We start from the raw sequence: 26,622 nt of genomic DNA, 5'->3' as shown, positions 1-26,622 counted from the left end.
CTATTATTAATGAAGACAGCTGTTGTTTTTTTTATCTCTAATTGTTATACCTACACAGTAGAATTTTTATAGAGACAATAATTCAAATAAAATATAAAACACATACCTACTCGTTTGCATCGACGATGTAATGTACATTGTATAGCTATGTATATACAACTTGTCTGAAAATATTTTGTTCTTAAAGAGCAATTAAAGTCTTATGCGTGGAGTAAGACAATCAAAATAAATATTCCAACAAAAAAGAAGGAAAAAACAAACGATTAATTGAACGTTGGCAATAAATAACGTTACCATTTGCACTTAAGTGTGATTACGTTCGTGCTGTAAGTTCATTAAAAGCATATTTCCGCATAAATCAATGAATGTGTCCTTTCTGTGATTTTACAGACAACCCTTACCTACCATACAGTGTTCATGTAAAAAGGAATGGAATATAAGTGTAAGTATGAAGAGCAAAAAATAAAAGGAAGTACGGTTAAACCAACACGAATAATTTTTGCTAGGTTATGCTATAAGTTGTATTAGTAGTGGTAGCAGTATGGTTACATCGCCATGTTTCCATCTCTTGGTTGTATATCCTTAGCAAATGACAAAGACGATGTCTACAACTACGACAACGACAACCGACCAGATACGGGACGACGAGACGCAACGACGACGACGCTGCGCTACGTTTTGTTCGTTTTTCCAAGGTATAATAACAATTATAATTGCACTGCCATAAACAACACGCTCGGGTAAAAATATTGTGCAAATAGTGAGCAGGAGCACACACCCACACACTTACAGCATAACCCACTTGATACTAACATGCACATGTACCAATACACATTCCATAGAGAATGTGTCCAGAAGGACACTGCTGACTGTGACTAGATCTAGTGAAGTTTGTCATAGTATTTTCATAAATCAATTTTCTACCACCCGCAGCGTCTGTCATCAACAGAATAGATTATGATGATGTTAAGAGTCCAGTGATGGTAGATTGAAATAGAGATTTACTGCTCTGTTCTCATCTACAATAGGGCTGTAGGATAAGAGTAAACGACACCACAAAAATACAACACAAACAAAACAAAATCCTGAACCTGGTCCTAGCCCTGGTCCTAGTCCTGGACCTGATATTGACCACGATATATATTTGGTCATCATGGCACGACTGCAGGCTTAAATTCCCCTTATTTGAAAATCCCTTTTTCCTTAATCCCATGTCTAACAGTATTCTTTGTTTAAATCCGCCTGTAATCTTAATTTTCTAAAAGTCCAACACAGTGGGATAAACCTTTTAAGCTATATTACTTCGAACGAAAAAAAAGCTTCTACTTCTGTTTTTATTCTCTAAGGTACTAGTAAGCTTGAACACATATACATACAATACTTTTCCTGGACAGCACTAGAAGGTGCTTTAAGTCCAGTTTAAAACTTTTCATGTGAAAAATAAAACGCTACACAAAAGTTCAATTAATCCGTCAAAATTCCGCGGTGGAATTTGCATCACTCCCCGTTTGTTTAGAATTTATTTTGTTCGTAGTTTGGAAATTTACAACTTTCCACATTATTTTTACATATTTCTGCGAAATATGCTTAGTTGTCATTTAAACAACTTTTAAAACATTTTTCTCGATATGTTAAGTTGAGACCGTTTTTCTGTTGTTTTATTTTTGATTTGCAAAAAACTGTCTGATTGACTTTTTTTTTTTTTATTAAAAGCCATTTTCTATATCGTTATTAAGAAAGTATTAGTGGCTTGTTATCTCTAAAAAATTCATGAATTCAGATCCTAGGGACCTAGTGAGATCGAAAATTTTACAATAACTTTAATTGGTAATTAAAATGGTTAACCTCAAAATTAAGAAAAAAATGATTTTTGACTTACATTTTAATTAAATACATATTTTTGTAAATTTGTTACCTACTTGAAAGTTTTATAGTTAAAAAATGTTGAAGGTGCAAAAATGAATGGCAATCAAAAGAATTGGGTCCCATTCGGTTTTTTTTGTAACTTCAAAGAGAAAGTAATTGTAATCAGTCTGATGTCGAATTAAAATTGGTGACATTTCTCGACGTTTAAAGCTCCCTAGAATTTAAATTAAAGATTTGTATATAGATTTCATTGTGGCGTGTGTGCGTACGTTCTTACGTTCGTGAAAGGACATTCAAAAGATGGTAAATTTAAAAAATGAGTGAACATTTTGGTTGACCCCATTAACCTCATAAACCAATAAGTCTAGCGACATCTTTACTTTAATACCAAACAGATCTAATTTGGAAAAAAGATCAATAAATGTCAAAAGGAAACTAAAGAAAACGTATTTGTTACCTCAAATATTTAACGAATACAAATTATTTTACCTATAAATAATTTTATAAAAACAAAAATGATGATGATGTATTTGTCATCTAGTAAGGTTTTCAGAAAAATCGAAGCAATTTATTTTTCAAAATATTAAGATTTTAATAAAATCCAACACTCAAGTTTTTTTATAAAAAGTAAAATCTTCAAATATACTTAACTAAACGCCTAAATAAATGAATGTATTGACTCCGAAATTGTTTAATTCTGTGCTTAATTTTGTTGTTAACATAAAATAATGGTCACAGTAAGTATAAAGCTAAAAATTTAAAAAAATCTTTTGAAACAGATTTTGAAATCAAACTTATTTTATCACATGGAAAATATTGTTGCCAACCTCAAGTTAATTTTTCAGAAAAATTCAATTGACAGCTTTTTTTTACTAAACACGAAAACCTACAAAAACCACCAAAAAACTGATAGGAAATGGTTTTCGAGTCAAGTACTATGAGAACAAAGAAAGATATTGACTTCAAATTTTGTATCTCACACAAAATACTGTTTTTACAAAGATATCAAAATTCTTATTTCGAAATAAGTTTATATGGACTCGTAATACAAATCACTGTAAGTCAATTTAAAATGTTATTTCTACCGATGTTTTCGAAAAAAAAATAAAATATTTGTTCTGTTTTTTGTTTGTTTTATTTTTTAAATCATGGTCCAAGTTAACCCAGATTTTTCCCATTTGAACGGTGAGTTTTGATATTAACATCGCCCCATTTCAAAAATTGTTCTTGACAACATTGGGTGCCACGTCATATGTCACTTTAGTTTGCTATACGACTTTCAATGTTCTGACACATGATATTTAATACCTACATGACGGTTTTTCAATTCCAATTAAAACACCTTACACAAAATAATATGTATGTAAACTTTTACGCTATAGTTTCTATTTTTATTTTTTTTTTATGGAAGTTATCAAACAAATTATCATCCCTCCTTTTTCTTAATATAACTTACTTATAATTATTACTAACATTAAAACAAATAATTTACTTGCAACATTCCGCGCGAAAATTGTCAAAACAATCATTATTAAAGATAACTTAATTATAGTTACGCTACGCCCTTTGAAATACGATAGGTGCTATTTTAAGTGGTTTCATTTTGCGTGACTAAATGATAAGCAAGCATAAGCAAAGCAAAGCAAAGCACAGCATACCTTAACCTATACTCGTACCTACAGGGTTGGAATAAAAGGATAAACATAATTCAGGTATATGCACTACCTACATATACATACACGCTGATCTAGGGATTTTCTTGGTAAATACAGTTATAATAAACAACCCACAATGTCATCACAAAATGTTGTATTATTTTATTATAAGCACGAAAGAATTTGTGCGGGATGACAATAATCAACCACCCACTATTTGATAAATGATTGTTTTCCTTATATTACATATAATGCAGTGTTTAGGTACTTATCTATGTGATAAATCTGTTTTTGACATAAACAAACTATGCTCACTGAATGTCTTTCGAATTATGAATGTAAAAAGAAATACAAATAAGAAAAATTAACTGAAACGTTTAACTCTTGTTCTCATAGAAATTAGCCTACGCCCTCCTTTTTCAACGACAATATTATATTGGTGGATCCATGTTGTATGGTTCCTCACCTTTAGACACACTACAAAGGTAGGTTCCCTTTATTTCAGCTTGCCGAAGAGGGTTGTCGCGTGTCAGTCATAAAGTTTTAATAATTCAGAAATATTATCCTCACTAAAGGTTTAGATTTCATAAAAGCATCTGGTTAAATGTATAACAGCCCTTCAGGCTTTTTTAACTTCTTATATACGATGACGATGACGACGACGGCGACACGGTGAAGGTGCCGTAGATAGGGTTGCTAAGTTCTTTTGCCCCGTGTGTAATTACAACATTTCTTTTTGACATTTTCTCTTTTGAAATATGAATGATGTTAAGAAAAATATAAAATAAAAAAACAAAAAAACTCTTAAGTAGGTTTTCTAAATTATGTCAATGTTAAAAATAAATTGCGACATGACATTCAACAACCTGCTGCCAACAATTGCCAAAAAAAGATTAATTGAGACTTACTGTGTTATTACGTAGGCCAAGGCACACAAAGCACAATCCTCATGGAAAAAGTAATGTTGAATTGAGTGCACACTGCCTGTCACCTTAAGTTTATTTCCTTACAAACAAGAAATCAAATTATGTGACAAGGCAAAATATTTACATTAACAGGATATAATGAGGATTTTGAAAGCCAGGAACCCCTCAGGATATTGGCTGAATTTTGACTTCTGGCGTTAAAGTGAAATAATATTATAATTGTTGTATGGCTATTAATATTGCACTGCACATGAACTTGGACAAGGCTAAACAATAACAAAAACCCGATTTATATGTTTACTTGAGCAGGGCTATCCTTAGAACAAATAACGAAGGGATATTTATGTGGTTTTGTAAGAAAACCAGTGCTGTCGTTCTTGGGGGCCTCCCGTTTATATGCCTAATCCGAACGGCTAATCTAAGAAAGCACTTTTTCATTAGGATTTGTCAATTCCTCGTAAGAGGCAGTACCCTGGAATAAAAACTTTAGGTGGCACAGGCATGGACCGAACCCAAGACTTCTCTCATGACAGTCCAACGCACTAAACATCATGTCACGGGTACTACTTAGTTTATGATTGTTTTAAATTTGATGCACATACATCTTTGTTTTCTGCATAAGTACTAAAAAAATCTAGACTTTAGGGTAGCCTTCATTTAAAGGATTTTTTCGAAATGTGGTTCGAACAAATTTGTTTAATAACTTACTAACGCAAGCATATTTTTGTATTTAAAATTTACGTTTTTGAAATGTGGTTGTGTTTACTTGACATATGAATAAAAAAAAGCATAAAAAAAGGCTCGGCGGGACAATACTGATAACTTTCCATACGGTAAGTTCATAAAAACAAGAGCCTGGGAATGACAACTTCCTATCCCGTCTACCAATTTTTCTTGCTTAAAAATGTTTAGGTTTTCGTGTTGGGTTAAAAAAGTTGTTTGTTGAAGTATTTTTAAAACACAACAATATTTTTCATATAAAGAAACAGTTTAGTTTAAAAATCTAGTTTGTAAATAGATTTTCAGTCAAAAACAAATTTTAACCAATTATAGTAGTATTTCTTAAATTTTTACAAATTGGATGAATAAAATTAATTTGAGAGATACCAGAACCGAACATCAATTTTAACCAAATTTGAGTACTTTTTTTTGTAGATTATATTTTTTAATGAAGAAACGGACTGTTTTATTTTTATAAAAAAAACCCACTGAATAACGAAAACAATATTTTATGTTTAATAAAAAAAGTTTGAAGACAATATTTTAAATTTTCGAAAAGCTATTTGAGTCGAAAGTAAATGTTTACCAAGTTTTAGTATTGTTTTTTTAGGTTTTTTTTTTGTATGAAAATTGTCGATTTGATATTTCTCAAAATTTTTCGAATTTTGAAAACATTCCAAATAAGTTGTAAGCCTTAATCCCAAATGTTTGAAAAGATATCTGAGTCGAAAACCATTTTTTGCCAACTTTTCTTGAATATTTTTAGGTTTTTAGTTTTTTTTTTTTAAACTGTTACTTCGATTTTTCTCTAAATTTTATTGAATGTTTGCAACAATATTTCTTAAAAGATAAAAGTAGTTTAAGCCAATATCTCAAAGTTTTGAAATCATATTTGAGTCGAAAATCAATTTTTATCAAATTTTATTAAATTTTATATTAAGTTCTTATTTTTTGTAAAAAAATCTTTCGATTTGATTTTTCTCAAAATTTTACCAGATCTCAAAAACGTTATTTTTCGTTGCACACAATTATTTTGGAGATGAAATAATTTTTTAATCGTAAAATTTTGGAGGTGAACATTTTTTGCAGTTATTTGTATAATATATAATTTAATTCAAGTCTCTAGCGTCATTGGTCCGTGAGATATTTAATGTTAAACAAAATGTTCACCTTTTTTCAAATTGGTATGGTAAAAAAAAACTACCCACTCAATTTTCTTGAGAGCTCTTTCTGCATTATTATCTGTATAACAAAATTCATTCAAAGTCGATGTATCTACTGGTTCTTGAGCTATGGACGACAAAAAAAACGTCGCAAAAGTACGGACGACCGAACGTACGGTACACAAGCACGCACGCACAGGTATCTTTCTTAAAATCTTTTATTTCGACTCTATGGACCTTGAAACGTCTATAAATGTCAAAAACTTTAAATTTGACAAATCGGACCCATTACAATAACAATAACAACAACAATATTTTGTGTGAGATAAGAAGTTTGAAGTCAATATTATCTTCCTTTCTTTTCCTGGCATTACATCCGCGCTGACTCTCACGCCACGGGTGCAACATTTTGAAGTCAATACCTTCATTTATTCAAGAGATATCGAGAATCGAACATCAATTCTTATCATTTTTGTGTAGTAGGAGTAGTTTTTGACGATTTTAATTTGTATAAAAAATCGGCAAATTTTATTGAATATTCAAAACAGAATTTTTCATAGGATCAAATAAGTTTGAAGCCTAAATATTTTATTTTTGAAAAGATAGTTGAGTCGAAAATTATTTTTTACCTACTTTTAGTAATGTTTTTTATGTTTAATTTTTGTTTAAAAAAAACTGTTAATTCGATTTTTCACAAAATGTTACCAAATGTCAAAAACGTTATTCTTGTTTGAAATTAATTTTTTTGCTAGTAAAATATTCGAAGTGACAAACATTTTTGTTAATTTTGTTAATTTAGAAAAAAAAAACATCAATTCAATGTTTGTTCGATTTTTCACAAATTTGTTGATTTTTGGATTTATAAAAAAAAAATTCATTAAAATTTAAAAAATTATACTATATAATATAAAACTGAATTAAAGTCTCTAGCCTTACATGAGATATTTTGGGATACCCTCAAAAACATGAACAACATTGTTTTTTGCCTCGAAAATTTTAAAGTAATTATGAAATATCTGTTGAAAAATAATAAAAAAATATGTATTAATTTTTTATTTTTAATCCGATTATCTTGAAATAAAAGGGTTATCTAATAAGACCTTTCTAAATACTTAAAATGATTCAACCCAAGAAAAATTAATGTTCATGGCAATTTTACATTAAATACTAAAATATTACATTTGACATCATATAAATTATAGAAAACTGTGAATTATGTATTACAAACACATTTTCGGTTATGTATTTTTGAAATCAGTATATTTTGAAATTTTGTACAGTAGTGTTTGAAGGTTTTGACTCTAAGCTTGTAGAGAATACAAATTGGAGACTACAAATCAACCTACTTACACCCTTTATATAAGTGACTATCTAACTCAGCCAAACTTTACTAATTTGTATTGTTATGAATCATTATTAAAGTAAAATATTTTAATGCAACTTTTGCAAAAAAAACTCGTATCAATTTTTAAAACAAATACCTACTGTTAGTCAAAAGTTTTCTTTTCCGAAACCCATGCAAACATTATGCTCTTTATCTCCCCCTTTTTGGAGTTAACAAACAAATATGTAACTAACTTTCACCTTATCACCTTTGAAATATATTTATGAAGTTTTGAACAAAAAAATAAAGCGTTTAAATCGAATTATACTACAAAAGGATAGCTCTTATTATTAGAAAGATATGAAAAAAGTTTTCATCTAGATATTCATGATTGGCGAGTTGGTGGGATTTAGCTATTCGAACTTTTTGTGTGTTTTTTGGTCGAAAATAGTTATTTTTTGTTTTGACATGAACCATGGCAGCCAATTTTTTTTATTTTTGTGTATTTAGTTTGAAGGATCATGAAAAGTTTTGACAGTTTGGAAATTGGTTCGAAAACATTTGAAAAATTAAAGCGTCATTTACAGAGAGTATGGCAATATATTACTCGTAGCATTAGGGTATCCCATAATTTGGGAATGTTTAAAACTTCTTCGCAAAACTCGGGAAAAAGTAAATGCATTTTATTTTTTTATCAATCAAGGATGTTTTGCATTGAAATAATAATAATTTTTAAGTATAATAGAAATTCGAGCGAGGCATAAAATATTTTCATTATTTATATTCAACTTTCATAGCTCAATATTTCGGAATGCGTGTCTGTGTCAGCTTTAAAATCAAGACTCTCTATATAGTTTACATTTTAGTTTTTCAACATAAGACATTGTTCAAAATAGGTTTAAGATCGTAGATTACATCCATTCGATTTCGAATCAATAACACGAAGTAAATGTATAACTGTGTGGTGTAAAATCACATAAGCCTTAGATTTATATTTAAATTAAATATACAAGTTAAAGTGAAAATAAACAAGCTATTTCTTGTTGCTTTATTATTCTCTTTTGAATTATATTTGTTTAAAATTTTTCAGACAACATCGCTTTTTGAGAAGACATTTTTAATCAAAGAAGAAAGAGATAATTTTTCTTTTAAATTGCAGTAGTTTCAGCACAAAATGGTAAGGACCTGAATTTGAACCCTAGGAATAGCAGAATAAAATGAATGACTTGATACAATGATATAACTTCTTCTGTCTAATATTTATACCCTGGCTTCATACAAAAACGAAAAATGATAAAAATCGATAAAGCTTTTAAAGGAAACGACCTGCAAAAACTAAGAACAAATATGTATTTAATTTATTTATTAATTTTTCCATATAATGACAACATGAGATACAAAATATTATTTTTAAATCACATTTTTGTAAGTTATAAGGCTCAAGTTCCAAGAAAATCACATCAGAAGTTTGGATTAAAGATCGATCGTTTTTTTTGTCAGTTCTTAATCATACTGTTGTTAAGTGTAACTGAGAGATGGGTTAGTTTGTTCACAGCTTTCATAAGTTTTTGGACCTAGTACTTTAAAAAAAACGTATACAAATAGGTATTTCCCGATTTTTCTAAGCATCTACGTTATAAGAAAGTTAAAAATATCATGGAATACTTTCTGAATATTTGTACGGAGTTTTGTTTAACATAATGACAAGATGTATTCCAAATACATAAAGATACATAAGGCCACAATATGGAATATATTTTGCTTTAATATCACTTCAATCTAATATTTCATTAAGTTCCCCGTCCAATATTAGTTTTAGTTATTCCCTCTAGGAATGTTGTGTTAATAATGAATAATTACTCTATGTTTCAAAGTGACACTGTGGCGTATGTATGTGGAAATTTGTTTGTAAAAAATAATATCTATCAAGCAATAATATAGTTCTCCTATAATTTTTTGGTTAATTTGATACATTTTTTTATTTAATTTAGCTCAAAAGAAAAGAAGAAACTTTAAAGAATTCTTGTTAAAAATTTGATGTTAAAAGTTCTTAAGATTAAAAATTCCAAAAAGTTAAAATTAAAACCGACCATGTTTTAACTGATCCCATAGCTACATATATCTTTTAAAGTAGGTACATATACAGTACATTTCTATATAAGAAGCTTTAAAGCTTTTAACTTTTTAACTTCGAAGAATTTGCTATGTGTAGCGTATATAACATATAGACACCGTAAAAATATCCTCGTAGTTCGAACATTTTTCTAAATCTTCTAAATCTAAAATACTTATTATTTTAAAATAAATCTTATTTATCTGACATTAAGGGCATCATTTCAAATATAAATGTTTGCAATATATTAACAAAACAGCAAAAGTTTGTTCTCAAAAATGCATCTGCATTAAATTTTATTTTTTGGAATTATTAAATAATAGTATGTACTTCCAAAATATCAATTTTTGACCGTAGGCTTTTGGATCATTTTGAAAGAATATGAAAATTATGTAAACACGAGTCCTCAGTTTCACTTTATGTAAGCTTTTTTTTGTTCACCTTTTTTAAATTATGTGATAGAGACAATTTGATTAATCGAAAATTAAAAAAATTACTTCAAAATTCTTTGTATTCAAATTTAAAAAAAAAAGTCATGAATTTGTATAAGAAAGCATAATATCAGAAATATATAAACTGAACAAATTCATTTCAATATTAATACCTATAAAACTATGTCGTAATCAAAAAAGATCGTGTTACAGAAACAACTTGGAAATGACAACTTTACATATACTATTACCAAATTATATGATATGATCGTATTATATGGAGACAATTATTTGTTTTTAAAATTACACATTTTTTTGTTCTGATAATTCTTTGATAAAATTTAGAGTAAATTTATCTATTTCAGATATTTGACTTCACTATCCAAAAGATCTAAATGAATACTCTAAAAATAGTTCTCTTTATAGAAACTATTAGGGTTTTCTTAGTATAGACTTATCCTCACGTATAAATAACTATTTTTCCGTGAAGGTTATGACTAAGTCCTTGAAGGTACTTAGTTAAAAGAAAGAAAGTAAAAACTCATGTTATGTACCTAGACTTTTTCAGTAGTTTAGAAATTCTTTGAAGGAATTTTTTGATCTTTCAACGTCAAATACGAACAAAAAAATCAAAAACAAATTTACATAAGTACAATTTTTTTAATTCTGAAATTTCTTAAAAAGTAAGAAATGACTAAGTATTAAGAAAAGATCATTGGAAGCTTAATCCTGTTTTCTTTTTTGTAATTTTATTAAAAAAATGATTATTGAAAAGCCAGATTTTTAATATGAAATTGATATCCTTGTGATCGTAGGTAACAAATAGAAAGCACTTATTTGTTGGCAAAATCAAAATATTCCAAAAATGTATTGTAAATTATTTAAGAACATTTTGTAGATATGTAGTTTTTTTTGTCTGACTGATTATGGGACTATTTTTGTTACTTTCCTCAGTACTTTCGTGCAGTACTGTATGGACAAATATCTTATCTTAAGTTTCGGTTTGGAAATTACTTGCAATTTAAATGTACATTTTTCAATAATTGCGATAAGGAAAAAAAGAACATTTATGTTGCTTTTTTTCTTCAAAAAATCATCAAAAGAAATCAGACACTTAAAATACTTCATGAGTAAAATGCCGACCTACATAAAACTACTTTCGAACATAAAAACTGATCCTTTTTGGGGGTAGGAAAATCATCAAAAGAAGAAGTATAGAAGTAGAAGGAGAAGAATAAAAATAAAAGCACATAAAATCCTCCATAAAAAAAACTCACATTGAAAGTTAGAAAATAGATTCATGAATTATCCTTTAAATTCGTCGTTCCATCATACTCCAAGATATCGATTGTTACGTTTTTATTTTCTTTTTGTTTTAATAATTTTTTGTTATTTTTCCCATAATCATCATGTATCTACTTCATATTTAATTTTTCCATAACCATCACAACACTAACACTTGAATAATTCATATATTCTATTTTGTTATTAATTTTTAAGCACACGGAAACCTTATATTTATAATTTGTTTACTTATATTTTATATATTTTCTCACTCACATTGATAATTTAATTTATTTATTATACTGTATGTGTATTAAATTAGTCTTAAAACTTTGGTTTATATGTTTTCGATTATGATGCTACACTTTTTTTCCTATCTGTATGTACTCAATTTTATGTGTATGATATATTTACACTCGAAAATATACAATATCGGACATTTTTTGGGTCAGTTTCCATAGAATTTAAGGAGGAAAACTTATATTTTCATACGAGTATTAAGAAAAATCACAAAAAAAAAAAAAACAAGTACGAGGGTATACAGAACAATATTCACATCTATCAATTTTTACCACGTAATAAGAACAACAATTTTTCACGTCATTTATGATTTATAAAATGGCAATCTTTGAGATCTCATACACGTTTACTTTTAATTTGATTTAAATCCTTTTTTAGCCGCGGCGACACGATGATTTGATGAATATTACCGGAAAAGTGCAATTTCATTTATTTATAAGCTATGAACAGAATCAACAACAAAACAAAAACATTAAATATGCTTCAAAATTTACAGTTTTTTTCTATGATTTTTTTTTTGTTTTTCTAGCAGACGATTGGAAAATCAAATATAAAAATACGGGAAATTCTACGTGTATAAGAAAGGACGAAAACGGAATACAAGAGGATTCATAGATTGAGAGACGCACCACCTAGAAGATTTATCCATCCAGCAGAAGCAGCAGCAGCAGCAGCATACTCATTATTACATTTACGCATGTACCACTATTTTCATAGAAGAGACACGAAAACGGTATGAGGTATGAGCAGTTGTTTGAAGTACGAATGGGGGCTGGTGGAGTCGGGGAGCAGGATCATCACTTGAATTTTATATGTGTATATAAGTATACTATGTTTGACACAAAAGGTGGCTGATAGTGGGTTAGTATGCGTGCCTGTGTGTTTTTATATGTACATGTGTATGATATTTTTAATTTTTTTTATTCGAGAGCACCATTTTCATTTTTATTTCCAAGGTACCTCAAAACCTGATGCTGTATAGCTCAACCACACTCTCAAGAAACTAGGTGAAAAATCACAAAACTTCACTCTTCTTTTGCAAGGATGTAACATACAACACTGTCCACTGACGCCAAAGTAACGATAGCGATTGTCAACTTAACATCTAGTGCCGATAAATTTGATTAGGAAAGTTGCAAAAAACACAATAATTTTGGGGTAGTTTTTTTTTCTTCTTCTCAACAAAAAATAAATTCAACCCTCTCATTGCTAGAAACACCACCGCCTAAGTTCATCGAGAGTAACCGATTGAGATGAGATGCTGCTGCACGATGTTTCGTGGCAAATGGTGGAAAACTCCTTGATCTATAAGGGAGAGGTTTTTGCTTATAACTTAAAGCGTAAAGCATCCATTTGGGATTACATCCTTTTTTCTCGTTTTGTTTCGTTTCGTTTCAATGGTATCCGTGAGCGGGGAGCAGCAACAGCGGATGGAGGCGTATTGGAGGGATGTTGTAAATTCGGTCGCTTTTTCTCTTTTCCTTTTCGTTTTGGTTTATGTTGTTGTTGTTGTTTTTGTTATTTTTTATTTTATTTGTTTTTTTGGAATTGAGTTCAAAAAAGAGCTTTAACCGGAGAGAGGAGAAAATTAATTATTTTTAATTTGAAGACGATACGCGCTCGGGGGCAGTGGATAAAAATATGCACAAATGAAATAAAGCTATAATATAGTTATTTAGTTTTTCATTTGTTATTGTTTCTAGATTATAATGTTTGATTTAAGAATGCATAAAGCAACACTGTTTTATTTTTTTTTACGATTTTGGGATTAAAGGAATGTATGTCCTCACCATACCACGTGTCGCGCCCAACTGTACCTACTTTAACTAGGATCCTGCGAAAAATCCTCGAATTCGAACATTTTGCTCACCATTTTTTCATTATTTAGGTACCTACAACCTACCAGCTATACCAACAACAGAAAGTTATATAGGATGAAAAATGAGAGCAGCCGGAGGACACAAAAATTATGATAAACTCTCTGTACCTATCTACGTATATAATTTTATATTTGTATACCAATGCTCTCCTTTCGAGATGAATTCTCTAGGTTACGAAATGGTTTGTGCCGAGATAAGTGGCAAATGGGGCTGCTGCTGGTGCTGGTGGCTGGTGCTTGTGCTGCTCCTGCAAGGATGATATAATCTTGGGAGCATGTGTAGATGTGATATCAAAAAAGTTTTAAAGGATAAAAGAGTAAAAAGCACAGATACAGAGTGGGTGACATTTTAATATCGTTTACGATATATCTTGTTTATATTTTAGTAGGTGGTCGAGAGAGAGAGAGAGAAAGAGTTTTGCCAAAGGAAGAGAACTTCTCGCTCTCAATTAAAATCATAGTTATCGTCCTTAGAGATTTATTATCTGTATCATAAAATTCCCCTGTGCAATTTAAGTATCGGAATTCAAATAGTGATTCCGAAATTTTCGAACATATCCTGGTGACATTTCGAATAATGTTATAGAGGTTTTGTTTAATACATTGAGCTCCTTGATTATAGCGAATTGATTATTTTAGAAAATAAATTTATAAGTTTTAGTTTTTTTTGTAACAGAAACAAATTGTATATTTCTTCATACGACACCACACAAATGAATTAAAATACAAAAATTAGGCACTTTTCTTAAACTAAGCATCAACTTAAAAAATCATTTTCTAGGGAACAAAAATAAGTAAAACCTTCTTATTGTCGATAGTTTATGGTTTATTTCTTTATTTCTGTCAATTTGTGGTGCAACGTTTCGATAAGTTTGTAATCTAATAGAGAAGTAAATCCTTCATTGAGTAGTTTTCTTAGATATGGTTAATTCTTTCTTTAATTTCGACAACTCAGTCAAATTTAGTGTTTTATGTCGATATCAAGCATCTTCAGTTTCATAGCGCCCTTTTTATCGATAAATTATTGTCAGCAATGAAGCTCATTTCGAGGTGAATGAAGACGTGAAATAGCAAAACTAACGTATGCGGACTCAAGGGGAGCCAGTTGCATTCCAAGGCTTACTAATGTATTTAGAAAAAGTCGCTGTTTGGTGTGGATCATGGGCTAGCGGAATCATTGTGCTGTATTTCCTAAAATATGATACGAATCGTTAAGTTACAGTGAATGGTGCGAGCTCTAACGTGCTACGATAACATATCTTGTTTTTGTGGAAAATGGAAGAGCTCGAATTGCATGACATAAGTTTTAAACAAGACAATGTAAGATGCCACACAAAAAGTGTAACAATTAACTAATTGACAGAGGAATTCGGTGAAAAGTTTATTTGAGGTTTGAGGTCTGTGAATTGGCCGCCTATATTCATATATGTTTAACACCTTTAGACTATGCAGCTATGTTAAGGCTCATGCTTAAAGCGACAAACCAGGTTCGAATACCGCACTGGAAGCAAATATTTAAGAACTAATGCGATATATCCCGACAGAAATGATAGAAAGAATATTCCAAATTGAATTAAGTGGATGATTCATTTGGCCAACATTTGCATGAAATCATTTTTAAACATTAAATTATATCAACCGTTTTATTGATGAAATAAATATTGTATATGTTTTTTATGTATGTATGTCTATGTATATAAACATATGTATGTATATGTACTTACATATAAGTGATTTTATATTGCATAATTTCGATAGTTGTTAAAAAATCATTGTAATGTTTTTAGTTTTTTTTCTAGCGTTTCGGGCAACTCTATATCAACTAATATTGAAGTGCTTCTAAATGTATTAATGAATTAGGTGTACTAGTTTCAGATTTGCTTAGTAACGTTTTATATTTTTTCAGTTGCCTTACTTGTTAAATTTGTGGTAGATGAGCAAATTAACTTTCCGAATCCAAGAAAGGTTTAACTGTCTGGAGTGATCCTACAAGTAAATAAATCGTTTGACAGGTATGAGACTAAGGCCTGCTGAATTATTGAACTTACTGAGTAATTTCAAAGGATATGAAGAGGAGTCAATGCATCTTAAAAAAAATTCAGACAAAAAAAAGTCACTTTTTGATGGGACTGACACGCCACGAAAACTATAATATTATATATGCCATATAGATTGAAGTTCATACTCGTATATTTTCCGTAAAATGTTCAGGTTTTTAATTAATTTTTTTCACGCCCTATAATAATTATAAGTTCTTCCAGACACCGCCGTTTTGAATTGGCTCATCCTCATCAACATCCCTGATCGTAAGGTTTCTGGGCGCACGTTGGAAACTGGCGGCCGCCATCGAGATTCGAACTCGAATTTTAAAAATCCGCCCCGTTAAAAGACATGCGCCAAAATGTCCATGTCCGAAACTATAACTGTTGAGTATTGACAACAAACTATGACACCAATACTAACAAATTCGCTAAACAAACAAAAACACACCCCTCAAAGCTTTAGCTGGTTTCCTTATCAGTAAACCAATTCTCGTAATGCTGGAGTATAGAAAAACCGTTAGATACTCTCGCTCTTTTTGCATCATACCAAAATCGTATACATTGCTCTTTTGTGTGCCTCTTTCTTGTGAATTTTTTCTTCTCTCGAATTCATTCGAAAATGCATAAGACGAAGCCGACGAGGCTGACTTTTATTAAGTTGGCCAAGTTAAGTTATTGCATTGCATTGTTGGTGTTATTGCTGTTGTTGTTGTTGTTAACAAAAAGGATATATGCGAATGAGAATAGAAAGTGTATGAGATAAGGATTGCTTTTGCCGATTGCACTTTACTGTTACTGTTAGAAAAGTTTTGGGATAGTGCGTTGAAAATCTGATCAGCTTGAACAGAGCTAGTGCCAGCGGTTTGGTTGTTTTGCTAGTTATACGAAGCCTTATGAAGTTGATGATGATGGTGACGGAGGTTGTAGAATGCTTACGAATTGAATAGCAGGTGACTGCACGACTGTTTTACGCCAATACTCTTGCAGCTGCTGCGAGGATGACGATAGTGCAAAAAAAGTTTAACTGACGTATCCACCCACCAACCCACTCAGCTTTCCATTACATGATGTAACCAAATCCTTATGAATTTTCCCAGGGTATGGATTGCTGTTTGTCGTTCGTTGTTCGTTGCCTTTTTAAATATATTTACGGTTGAAAAGGGTGAAAAGCTTCAAGAATTCCAGGGAATTTTGATTGAAATATCACAACTAGACTATACAGAATTTCTGTGGCAAAAAAGGATGTGCAAAAGCATGTGTCGAAAAAGCGTTTGCGAAGGGGGATGAAAATATTTACAAAATTCAAATGATGACAGTTGTTATGTAGGTGGGTAGATGTAGATGGTAAAGGGAAAAGCGTAGGGGGTAGAGCTATATGTATAGTATAGTCTTTTTAGAATAATACAGGTCTGGCCATTTTTAATTTTAATACCGAAAGGATTTCCCTTTGGTTGTTGGCTGTGTGTTTGTGTTTTTGTGATTAATACGGAGACATGATAAGAGAAATCTGAAACTTGTTTGCTTGATTATTATTTGGATATAGGAATGTAATAATGTTCGCCTCATAATTTTTTGAGTCCGCTGTGGGACTTGCTGTTTCAGTGGGATGTAGCCATTATTGAAGAAATTTTTGTAACACGTGAAAGTTTTAACCTCCCTATATGTATCTATTTTCCCAAACTCTGGCAACAACAATAAAAATAATCTGTTGGAAAGTTTCGGTATTAAATGGCTTTGCAATGAGATGGGGTACGAAGAATTATTGAGGATGACAATACTTATCAAGAAATAAATAAAGTAAGGTGAATAGGTATAGGTGAAAGGGTGCTAAAATGTTTCTATACAATATACACGCACGGCAATAATTCACAATTAGAAAAAGTATCGATAAGTACCTACCTACAGTATAGGTTTAGTTATAAAGGGGACCGAATTTATTACCTCTATCCTTTATAAAGATATTTCTTGAGGACAAGCTTTATCCTGCTAGCTCTTATAGTATTGCGATTTTAATGAGATCTAATGAAGGACATTAAGTTAATATATGTAATTCGGTCCCTATCAAATGGAACATTGAAGGAATAATGGTACCCATGTAATACCTTATTTAATTTGATCTTCTACCCATTCCACACACAAAGACATATATTTATAGTTCTTAGATTAACACACATCTTTAAATGAACTAGGACTTAATTTTTAAAATAGGGATAGAAACCTTTGCAAAAAAAATATCTAAAGTCGACGCTTTCATCCCGATTATACGACATTAGGATAATTAATTATGTAAGAAGGTGTTTGTTACCCGATGATAATTACTCCGTTAGTCCGTTAATAATTTTGATTTTGATTTTTTTTTACTTTTTGTTGTTTGATTTTTTTACTTTTTGTTGTTTTATTTATAAAAACTAACTGCTGTTTGTTGGCCTCGCTGAAACTCGAGAACGGCTAGACCACTTTGACTAATTTTGGTGTGAATAGTTGATCTGTTGGAGTTTGGAAGGTGAGTCAACTGCACCTTCTGCCATGAAATTACAGTTAAACATGCAAATAAACGAAACACCGCAAAATATAGGTCAATGGCCGAGATCCTAAGTATATAAAGATTGGTTTTTTGAGTTGAATGCACAGGACATATAATTAAATATCAACAATAATAATAAAACTTTATTCACAGCAAGCATTTTTTAATCAATTACGTATTCCTTTTTTGTTTTATGTTTATTTTAAACAAAAGTGCAGGTTTTTTTATTTACCGATTGAGGCAAAGTCTGCTGGGTAAGCTAGTACTAAATTATTTTTAAAATTTGAAAAATGATCAATTTTAAATGCTAAATGGTACACTTATAATTGTTGTAAGTAATATAAATTATGCATGCTACTTTTTACAACACTAATTTGCATTAATACGGACATATAGCTAGGGACTGAGCTAGACGGAGAGGTATATCGGGTGAGGTCCCAGCTCAAACAGGATTGAAGCGTAAGTAAGTAAATTAGTATTGGCATTAATGTTGCAATTTTTCATTATCACCTAAAAATTAATTAAAAATAATATTGTAATTTTTAAATTAAAATTAATTAAAAATAATATTATTTTTTTTAAATATTTTTCATTTTTCACTTTTTAAGTTCTTCCCTGAGTTTTTGTTTCAGTGTATAATATTATTCATACATCTTAGGAAAATTTTAAAGTATGTGTTTTTGAATAGACCAAAAAAATTGTCTTAAAATATTATTAGTAAAATTTCAATTTGTATTTTTTTATATAAGAAAAAAAAAACCTTAGAAGAATTGAAAGACAGGAACGGATTGGAAGCTTATAAGTGTGGGTCGCATCGTACCGTCTTCTTTTCCTTTAAAGTTTGACAATTGTTCTTGGTAAATGACTTATGTTGTATAAATTAGTATATAAGTTAAGTATATATATAATTTTGTTCAACATTTTTATTTTCTGTAATGGCTGCAGTCTTCCTTATCGATTTAAATCGATTTTAAAAAGTTTAATTTCCAACACGAGACACTTGTTCTGGCGTTGTTGGCGACAGAGCTGGTCACAGGAATAGGTCTATTAATTGCTAGTTCCCATGATCAGATAAGTTGCGAGCTAAGACCTACACTTTGCCGTCAAATATGAGTACAAAAGTATCAATGATTTAACGCACTTGAAACATTGATACACTGAAAACGAGCTGTGTGATCCTGATAAGTGACTTATAGGGATTTACAATTCTGTGGCTTTGAAAGTTACCTCAACCTGCTAGTATTTCGCTAGCCGCAATTTTAAGTTCAACAGTTCCTGCCAAACAGTCTTTTTATAATCCATAATAAACACCTACCAATTTGGCATATCGGTACTCTAGAAATAAAAAAATCTAATTGTTTTGAATAAAACTTAAATATGAAAAAAAGTACAAATTTATAAGAAAATGATGAACAACTGTTTTTTGATAAATCTTATTTGTCCCAGACTAAAATTATTTTAAAATGTCAAAAATATTGTAAATACAAATAATTTGTAAATAGGGTGAGTAAAATGGTAGGTTTAATCAAAAAAGTACTTATAAATTTCGACATTTTTCTGGGGAACCGTGAAAGATCGTTGTTATGAAAGCAATTCAGGATTCCAAAGATTCTGTGTGAACAATCGTCCAAAACTACCTAAGGCAGCCACTTAACAAAAATTTTGTTTCGCTATATCAGTGGGAATGGTTACACTTTCTAATGAAGTCAGTATACATGGAGGAAAATGGCTGTTGTGTATATTGCATTTTTAAAAAGCAAATTGTATTTTGACCACCCTTTGTTTTTCCATTTTTTATATTCAGTGTGTATTCATTCCGCCAATAGTCTGGCTGAACTGAAATAAAATTCCTACATAACGCAAGGGAGTTCAAATGCTCAAATGATTCTGTTAAAATATCATACACATAATTATATATTGGTCAAATAATCATTGCATTTTAAAATTGACTTTGTTTATAACTTAAGCCTTAAATTGAATTTATATTGCAAGAAAATAATAAAAAAAGACTTACTTTATACGTTGTTACCTAAACAAAAACAATGGCTAAGCCACTTTATGGCCCTGACATATCATTTTTAAAAGTTTCCAAGACATTGGCTATGGGTCTTGGACAGAACGCAACGCGAGGTTTTATGTTTTATATTTCAAACATTTTATTCTAAAAAAATGTGTATATAATACAAAAGTAGAAATATGTACATTATTTTCAGAACCTCACCCACTCTATTTATGGAATTGAAATTCAAACGTCTTGTCTTGCATTTATTTTCTAATATTTTTGACTTGTCATATAAATAATAATAATTCGTATATACTTCAGTTTTGGTTTTAATAAATACTTAATGTTCGCCAAGCATACATGCATAGCATAGGTAGGTATAAGGTAAGTACTATATAATATATAAGTACATATGTGTTCCTTTAAGACGACGACAACGTCAACGTTTTGAAATATATTAAATTTCTCCTTGACTTGGTTAATTTTTTCTTGTTATTGCCGGTAGTGTTTTGTATATTTTGTTGTACTTATACATAGGTAGTACAAGATGTTTCCAAGAAATTTAGCTGAGCTCCCAAACCACTGACCCTCATACCGTGACCTATTCCATAATGAAAATGGAAGCCTGTGACTATTAGGACGAAAGAAAAAAATCAAGCCAAGCGAAAAAAGGAGAAATACATACATTAAAATTATAGAAGGAGGACGAGAGTCCTTTAAAAGTACTTTGCATAATCGCTCTGTGGTGTTTCTCTGTGTCATTGCTGCATCGTGGGCTGCTGGGTTGGGTTGGGTTGGGTTGGGCTGGACTGGGTTGGGCTGTTCTGGGCTATGCGCTGATGGGCTGGTTGTATATGGACAACCAACATTTTTGCATCCCGCATCACGCTCAACTCTGTTTACCTTCGTCAACCACAACAGATTGCTTCGTCACCTGCCGTTGGTACTTGACCTGTTTACAAGTACATTCATAAAGCCCCCTTATAACCCCTCCACCATAACCTAACTTCTTTTTGAGGCACGTGAACTGCTATCTAAAATATACACACCTACCATACCTATTCGGTTCGTATACTCACTTCGTTTTCATTTTCATGCTCGAACATCCAGATTTCCGATCTCAGCACACGATTTAATGAATTTCAAATATGTGCGAGTGTTATCATAAGGACTTAACATCATCGCAGAAGTAAACTGCAGCAACTTCCGCCAGGAATCCTCCATTCTCGATGGGGACCCAATTCAATCTCATATCCTGGCTCGTTTCAATTTTCCTCACACGGTAATTATTTAAAATAACAACCAGTCCCCTATGAAGTGGGTGATGTTATCATTATAAAATGTGCACCTATTATCGGCTTAGTGTTGCCTCTTCACACTCTTATTTTGATAACTCCCGTTATAATGTATGTACACAGCTTTCCGAATAACTGCGGTAGGCCTGTATAGACAACAGCCATTCTGTATATGTGATGGGACTATACTAAGGCTTAACATCTGATGAGCAGCTGTAGACGGTTACGGTATATGGATAAATAAACAACATTTCCTCAATTAATTTATCATAAAATGTTGGTGAGTGATAAAATTGAGAATCAAATTCCCGTAAAAAAATGTATGCATATATGTTTTTTTTGTTTTTCAAAAATTAAATGTTAAGGATAAAATGTTGTTTGCATAACTCATAGGTAGGCGCGTATAAAGTAATTTACAAGGAAAGTCTTGATCAAATAAATCCCAGCATAATATTATTTAAATAAAGTTTGTTCATTTTAATATTTTGAGTCATAATTTTTCATCTAATCGCAACCGGAATCGGTGAGCGGAGCAGATGACCTTTCAAAGGTCAGGCAAGGAGCTTATGTAATTTTCGATCCTTTTAGGTGTTTATGCTCCAACATCAACATCATCTTGTTGGCTTGTTTTCAGATGTTATTTGAGACATACCTAAGTTATTTAAGTATAAATCCGTTTTATCGATGATTGATAACAGGTTAAAATGGACAAATGGACAAGGTGTAGTAGCTAGATCGTAATAACTTGTTTGTTCACCATCAGCTGACAGACAATAGAAACTTATAATTATCTATTACTCCGCGAAAAGGTTGGGTATATCTTCTACCAACTAAATTGTGAATTGAATTTTGTCGAAGTCTAAATAGAAACCTCATGAACTTAAAATCCTTAGTATAATACCGAAGGGTTTATAAACTATATATTATGGTCTTACATAATTGTCCCTCGTAGGTGCTGTTAAGATTACTTAACTAAAAGTATTTCCTTACATAAGTTAAATATATGAACATAGATAGGTAGGTGTACATATACATAAGTATATACCTACTACTCCTACCAAAAAATATGAGAGACTTTATAAAAATAAAAAAGAAAATTTTCTTAACTGACGCTAACAAAATTCCAAGTAAATTTTGTGCCTTTAAACATTTTAAAGTCATGGTTTAAAAAAAAATATTATATATATTATGTTGCATTATTGAAAAGTTCAATGTCAATGTGTCTTATACACAAGATATCGAAAACCGACCATCAATTTTTACCAATTTTTCGTATTATTTTTTGTAGATTTTAATTTTTTTAGAAAAAAATGTTTGTAAACAAATTTAAAGAATGTCGGAAACAATAGTCCTGTGAGATAAAAATAGTTTGATAATATTTTTGAATTTTGAAAAGACATTTGAGTAGAAATTAAAACTTTAACCAAGTTTTCAAGCCAAAATCTCAATTTTTGAAAGATATTTGGGTCGAAAATTACTAAAGTCTCAATTTTTACCAACTTTTAGAAATGTTTTGTATAGTTTCAATTTAATTTTTCTCAAAATTTGATTGAATGTTGGAAACAATATTTTTATAAGATAAAATTTATTTGAAGCCAAGATCTCAAATTGTTTGGAAATACATATATTTGAATCGAAAATTAAATTTTACCAATTTTTTTTTATGGTTTTTATTTTATGTGAGCAAAGTAAATTCGATTTTTCTCAAAATTTGACCGAATTTTAAATACAATATTTTGTATGATTATCAAAATGTTCACGTTTTGTTTTAAATTGCTATGGTAAAATAACTACCCACTCAATTTTTTTGAGAGTCCTTTCTGCATTTTTTTGCATTATTATCTGTACAACAAAATTTATTTAAAGTTGATATCACTACTGGTTCTTGAGCTATGGACGACGAAAAAAACTACCAGCACGCACAGACATCTCTCTAAGAATCTTTTATTTCGACTCTAGGGACCTTGAAACGTTCAAAAACACCAAAACTTTCAATTCGACAAATCGGACCGATTACAATAACTTAATATAAGAAGTTTATATAAGAATCCGGGATGCCATCCACACTGATAACTTCACTTCCATGTCTTTCAAAAATGTCAAAATTTCAATGTGAATTAATATCATTTCTTGTCCGAAAAAATTCCGGGTTACATATATTTTTTTTAGTTTTTTTGATTTACTAAAAACCGTTAATTGCTTCTAGTTTACTATCACATCACAATATATAATATAAAATAGGGCAACCTAATTTTTTAATTGCTTTATTAAAAAAAAACTAGTAATTCAATTATTTTAAAAATCTTTCTGCACCTTTCTCATTTATTATTTGTAGTTATAACAAAAATTATTTGAGGACAACATTTCTGCTGATTCTGGAGATATACTAAACGAAACTTAAGTGGATATACACATGAATCTCTCTTAAAATCTTTTTTTATTTAAATCGGACCTATTACAATAACTTTCATTGGGAATCAATAATGCCTACCTATTTCAGTAAGGAAATATTTTTTGAATCCGAATCAAAGTTTTAGTAGCTAAATTGTCAAAAAAATGTTGACATTCTAGATTATTGAATATTATTACAACAAAATGAGAGTTTGCGCATACAAATATTATTAAAATCGCTTCATGACTTCCTGAGGAAAAAAACAACAGTTCTATCTGGAGCATATTTTAAAGAAAATCTAACAAAATCTGATATTTCATTTTTAAAACATTCAAATTTTCGATTTTTGACTAAACTTAATTAATTGTATGTCATCTACTGTTATTCTAATCTCAAAAAAGAACAAAAAAGTGTTAAGCAAATGTGCTTAAAATCATAAACTTAAAGATTAAAGTCAATCGCCCAAATGGTTTAGGCTGCATTGCCGAGAACAGACAGACCGACAGTATCGGCCTCTTTTCAAATCCTCTGCTATCTTAATGTCATGTTTGATTAAGATCTTGAGTTCGGTTTTTTTACGAATGCAAAACTTGGAATATTCTACAATATAGTTCCTACATAAGTCGCAATTAAAAGCTCGTATACATCCAAGTGTTCGTGCTAATGTTAGTATTTTTTTTCTTTAATACGGTATGAGCATATGGGAATGTTGTCTGTGAAGCTTGTCGCGTAATCTCTTTTTCTGACACAATGGTATGCAAAAAGTCTTAAGACGTTTAGCTAATTTCTTTTTCACCTGTATAACAGGTTTTTTTTTAAAGAAGCTAAGAAAAGTATACAAACATTAATTGCCTTATTTTTACTTCTATATTATTTACTTTAAATTATATAAACCATTTTTTTAGCTATAATTCTCTTCTTTTCCTTAAACGTACAACATTTTGATAAAACATTGAACTAGATGTTTTCGTACACATTAAAGCTGAGTCCATGTCCATGATTTCTGTACCTAGCCTTGATGGCACTGGCACTCGCATAAAATTAAAACAAAAATCATTCCACCATCAGAAGATTCGCTAATTTTAATGAACCAATTTCTATTCCACTTCCAGTAGAAAAGTGCCGTAAAGTAAACATAATTAAATTACACCAGTAAGAACTTATTTTCTGTATACCTATACCTACATGATTGTGTACCATTCCCTTCCCTTAGCTTCGTATTCAATTGCCAACACTGATGCCTTCCCACCCCATCAATATTGTATTTTTTTTTCTCTTTATCCTTCTCGCCCTCTCGCTCTCTTCAATAATAATTTATTTATATCTTTTGCTTGAATAGTCACCATCAGCCTGGTAAAACGTTGCTGGTCATACCTACTTATATAATATATTTCAGAAATAACATAAATATGTACTAAAGTAAATATATACATACCTGCATGGTACATAGTTACCTACAATCTACCTACAGACAAACATATTTTGTTTTATTTTTATTTTTTACCTGGCTACCAAAAGTATAGGAAAATTATCATCAGATAGGCCAAAATTTCTTGTTTATTTTGTCGTTTTCATAATTTTGTTTTGATTTTTTTCTCCGATGCGCCCTTCTGTGCCAAGAAAAAAATGTATTTTTCAAAAGTGTCGGTAAAACGTTTTCTAATGCTACCCCACCCCATGCCAAACCTTGGCCGTCAACATTCCTAAATAGGAAAAAAATAATAGCAACAAAAGTATACAGGCGCGTGTACTTTCTTTTATTGAAGAAGTATGAGGAAAGTCCTCACGTCCGGCCTGGACTATAAACGAAACTTCGAAAACTCAGACTCTGATATCAATTGTATTAATTTTTATATTCAAAAAGATCGGTTCTGAATGACTCACTGGACTAATTAATATAAGTAATTGAATTAAAAAAATGTAACAGTTAAAAATTGTATGTCTTTTAAGTCTTTTATTAACTGAAGTCCTGGGTTGAATGAATCAAAGGGGAAATATTAAAAAGCTAAGAAATCAAATGCAAAGACCTCTATTATTGATTTACCTATTTCAACATACAACAAAATTTTAAAATAAATGGAATGTATGGGGCTTCCATCAAGTGGTCACACTTTTAAGAGTTAACTCTTTTAATAATTATCAATTTTACAGCTGACATCTGACATTTGTAAGGCCTATGTTCATTTTCAACAAAGTGGGCACTGCCTTACGTGCCTTATAAGCAAGAAGAGTAAAAGCAGGATACGATTTTTCGAACATTGATGTTTCTTGACGTTTCACAAGATCGCAAGATTCTAAATTAATGATTTTTAGAGAGATGTCTGTGTGCATGTTTACGTACTTTCGTACGTTAGTAAGTTACCATTTTTTGTCGACCATATATATCTCAAAAACTAGTAAAGATAAAGACATCAAATTTAATTTGTTATAAAGAGCGAATTTTTAGTTATTATCTTTTCGGCAACACTGGTTTAAACAGCTGACGCACCTTTCGTGTTTTGTTTCACTGTCAAACATTTTCAGTTTGGTCTATAATATAACGTCGTTGTGTTCAGCGAAGAAGCTCATTTTTGGCTCAATGGGTATGTTAATAAGCAGAATTGTCGATTTTGGAGTGAATAGCTGCCAGGAGTATTGCAAGAGCTAACAATGCATCCAAAAAACAGTCACAGTTTAAAGCGGTTTATAGGCTGGTGGCATCATTGG

At 30.5% G+C, this 26,622-nt stretch overlaps 1 protein-coding gene across 8 annotated transcripts in view; it reads right to left on the bottom strand.

Annotated features, from left to right (window-relative positions):
- The window catches only part of LOC129945756 (disintegrin and metalloproteinase domain-containing protein unc-71), a 506,847-nt gene that overhangs the window by 424,105 nt on the left and 56,120 nt on the right, over window positions 1-26,622 (bottom strand). For 2 of the 8 annotated variants that reach the window (XR_008781514.1, XM_056055664.1), the window contains exon 1: window positions 11,476-13,762. The exons of 2 other annotated variants lie outside the window; for them this stretch is intronic. The gene's annotated coding sequence lies outside the window, so the exon portion shown is untranslated. Of the gene's footprint in view, window positions 1-11,475; window positions 13,765-26,622 lie in introns of those variants that run through there. 4 more of the 8 variants (XM_056055661.1, XM_056055665.1, XM_056055666.1 and 1 more) reach the window with 2 other exon arrangements.

Source organism: Eupeodes corollae, chromosome 2, assembly GCF_945859685.1.
Source record: "Eupeodes corollae chromosome 2, idEupCoro1.1, whole genome shotgun sequence".
NCBI lineage: Eukaryota > Metazoa > Arthropoda > Insecta > Diptera > Syrphidae > Eupeodes > Eupeodes corollae.
The sequence above is the reverse complement of the archived record's forward strand: the minus strand, read 5'-3'. Positions and strand labels throughout refer to the sequence as shown.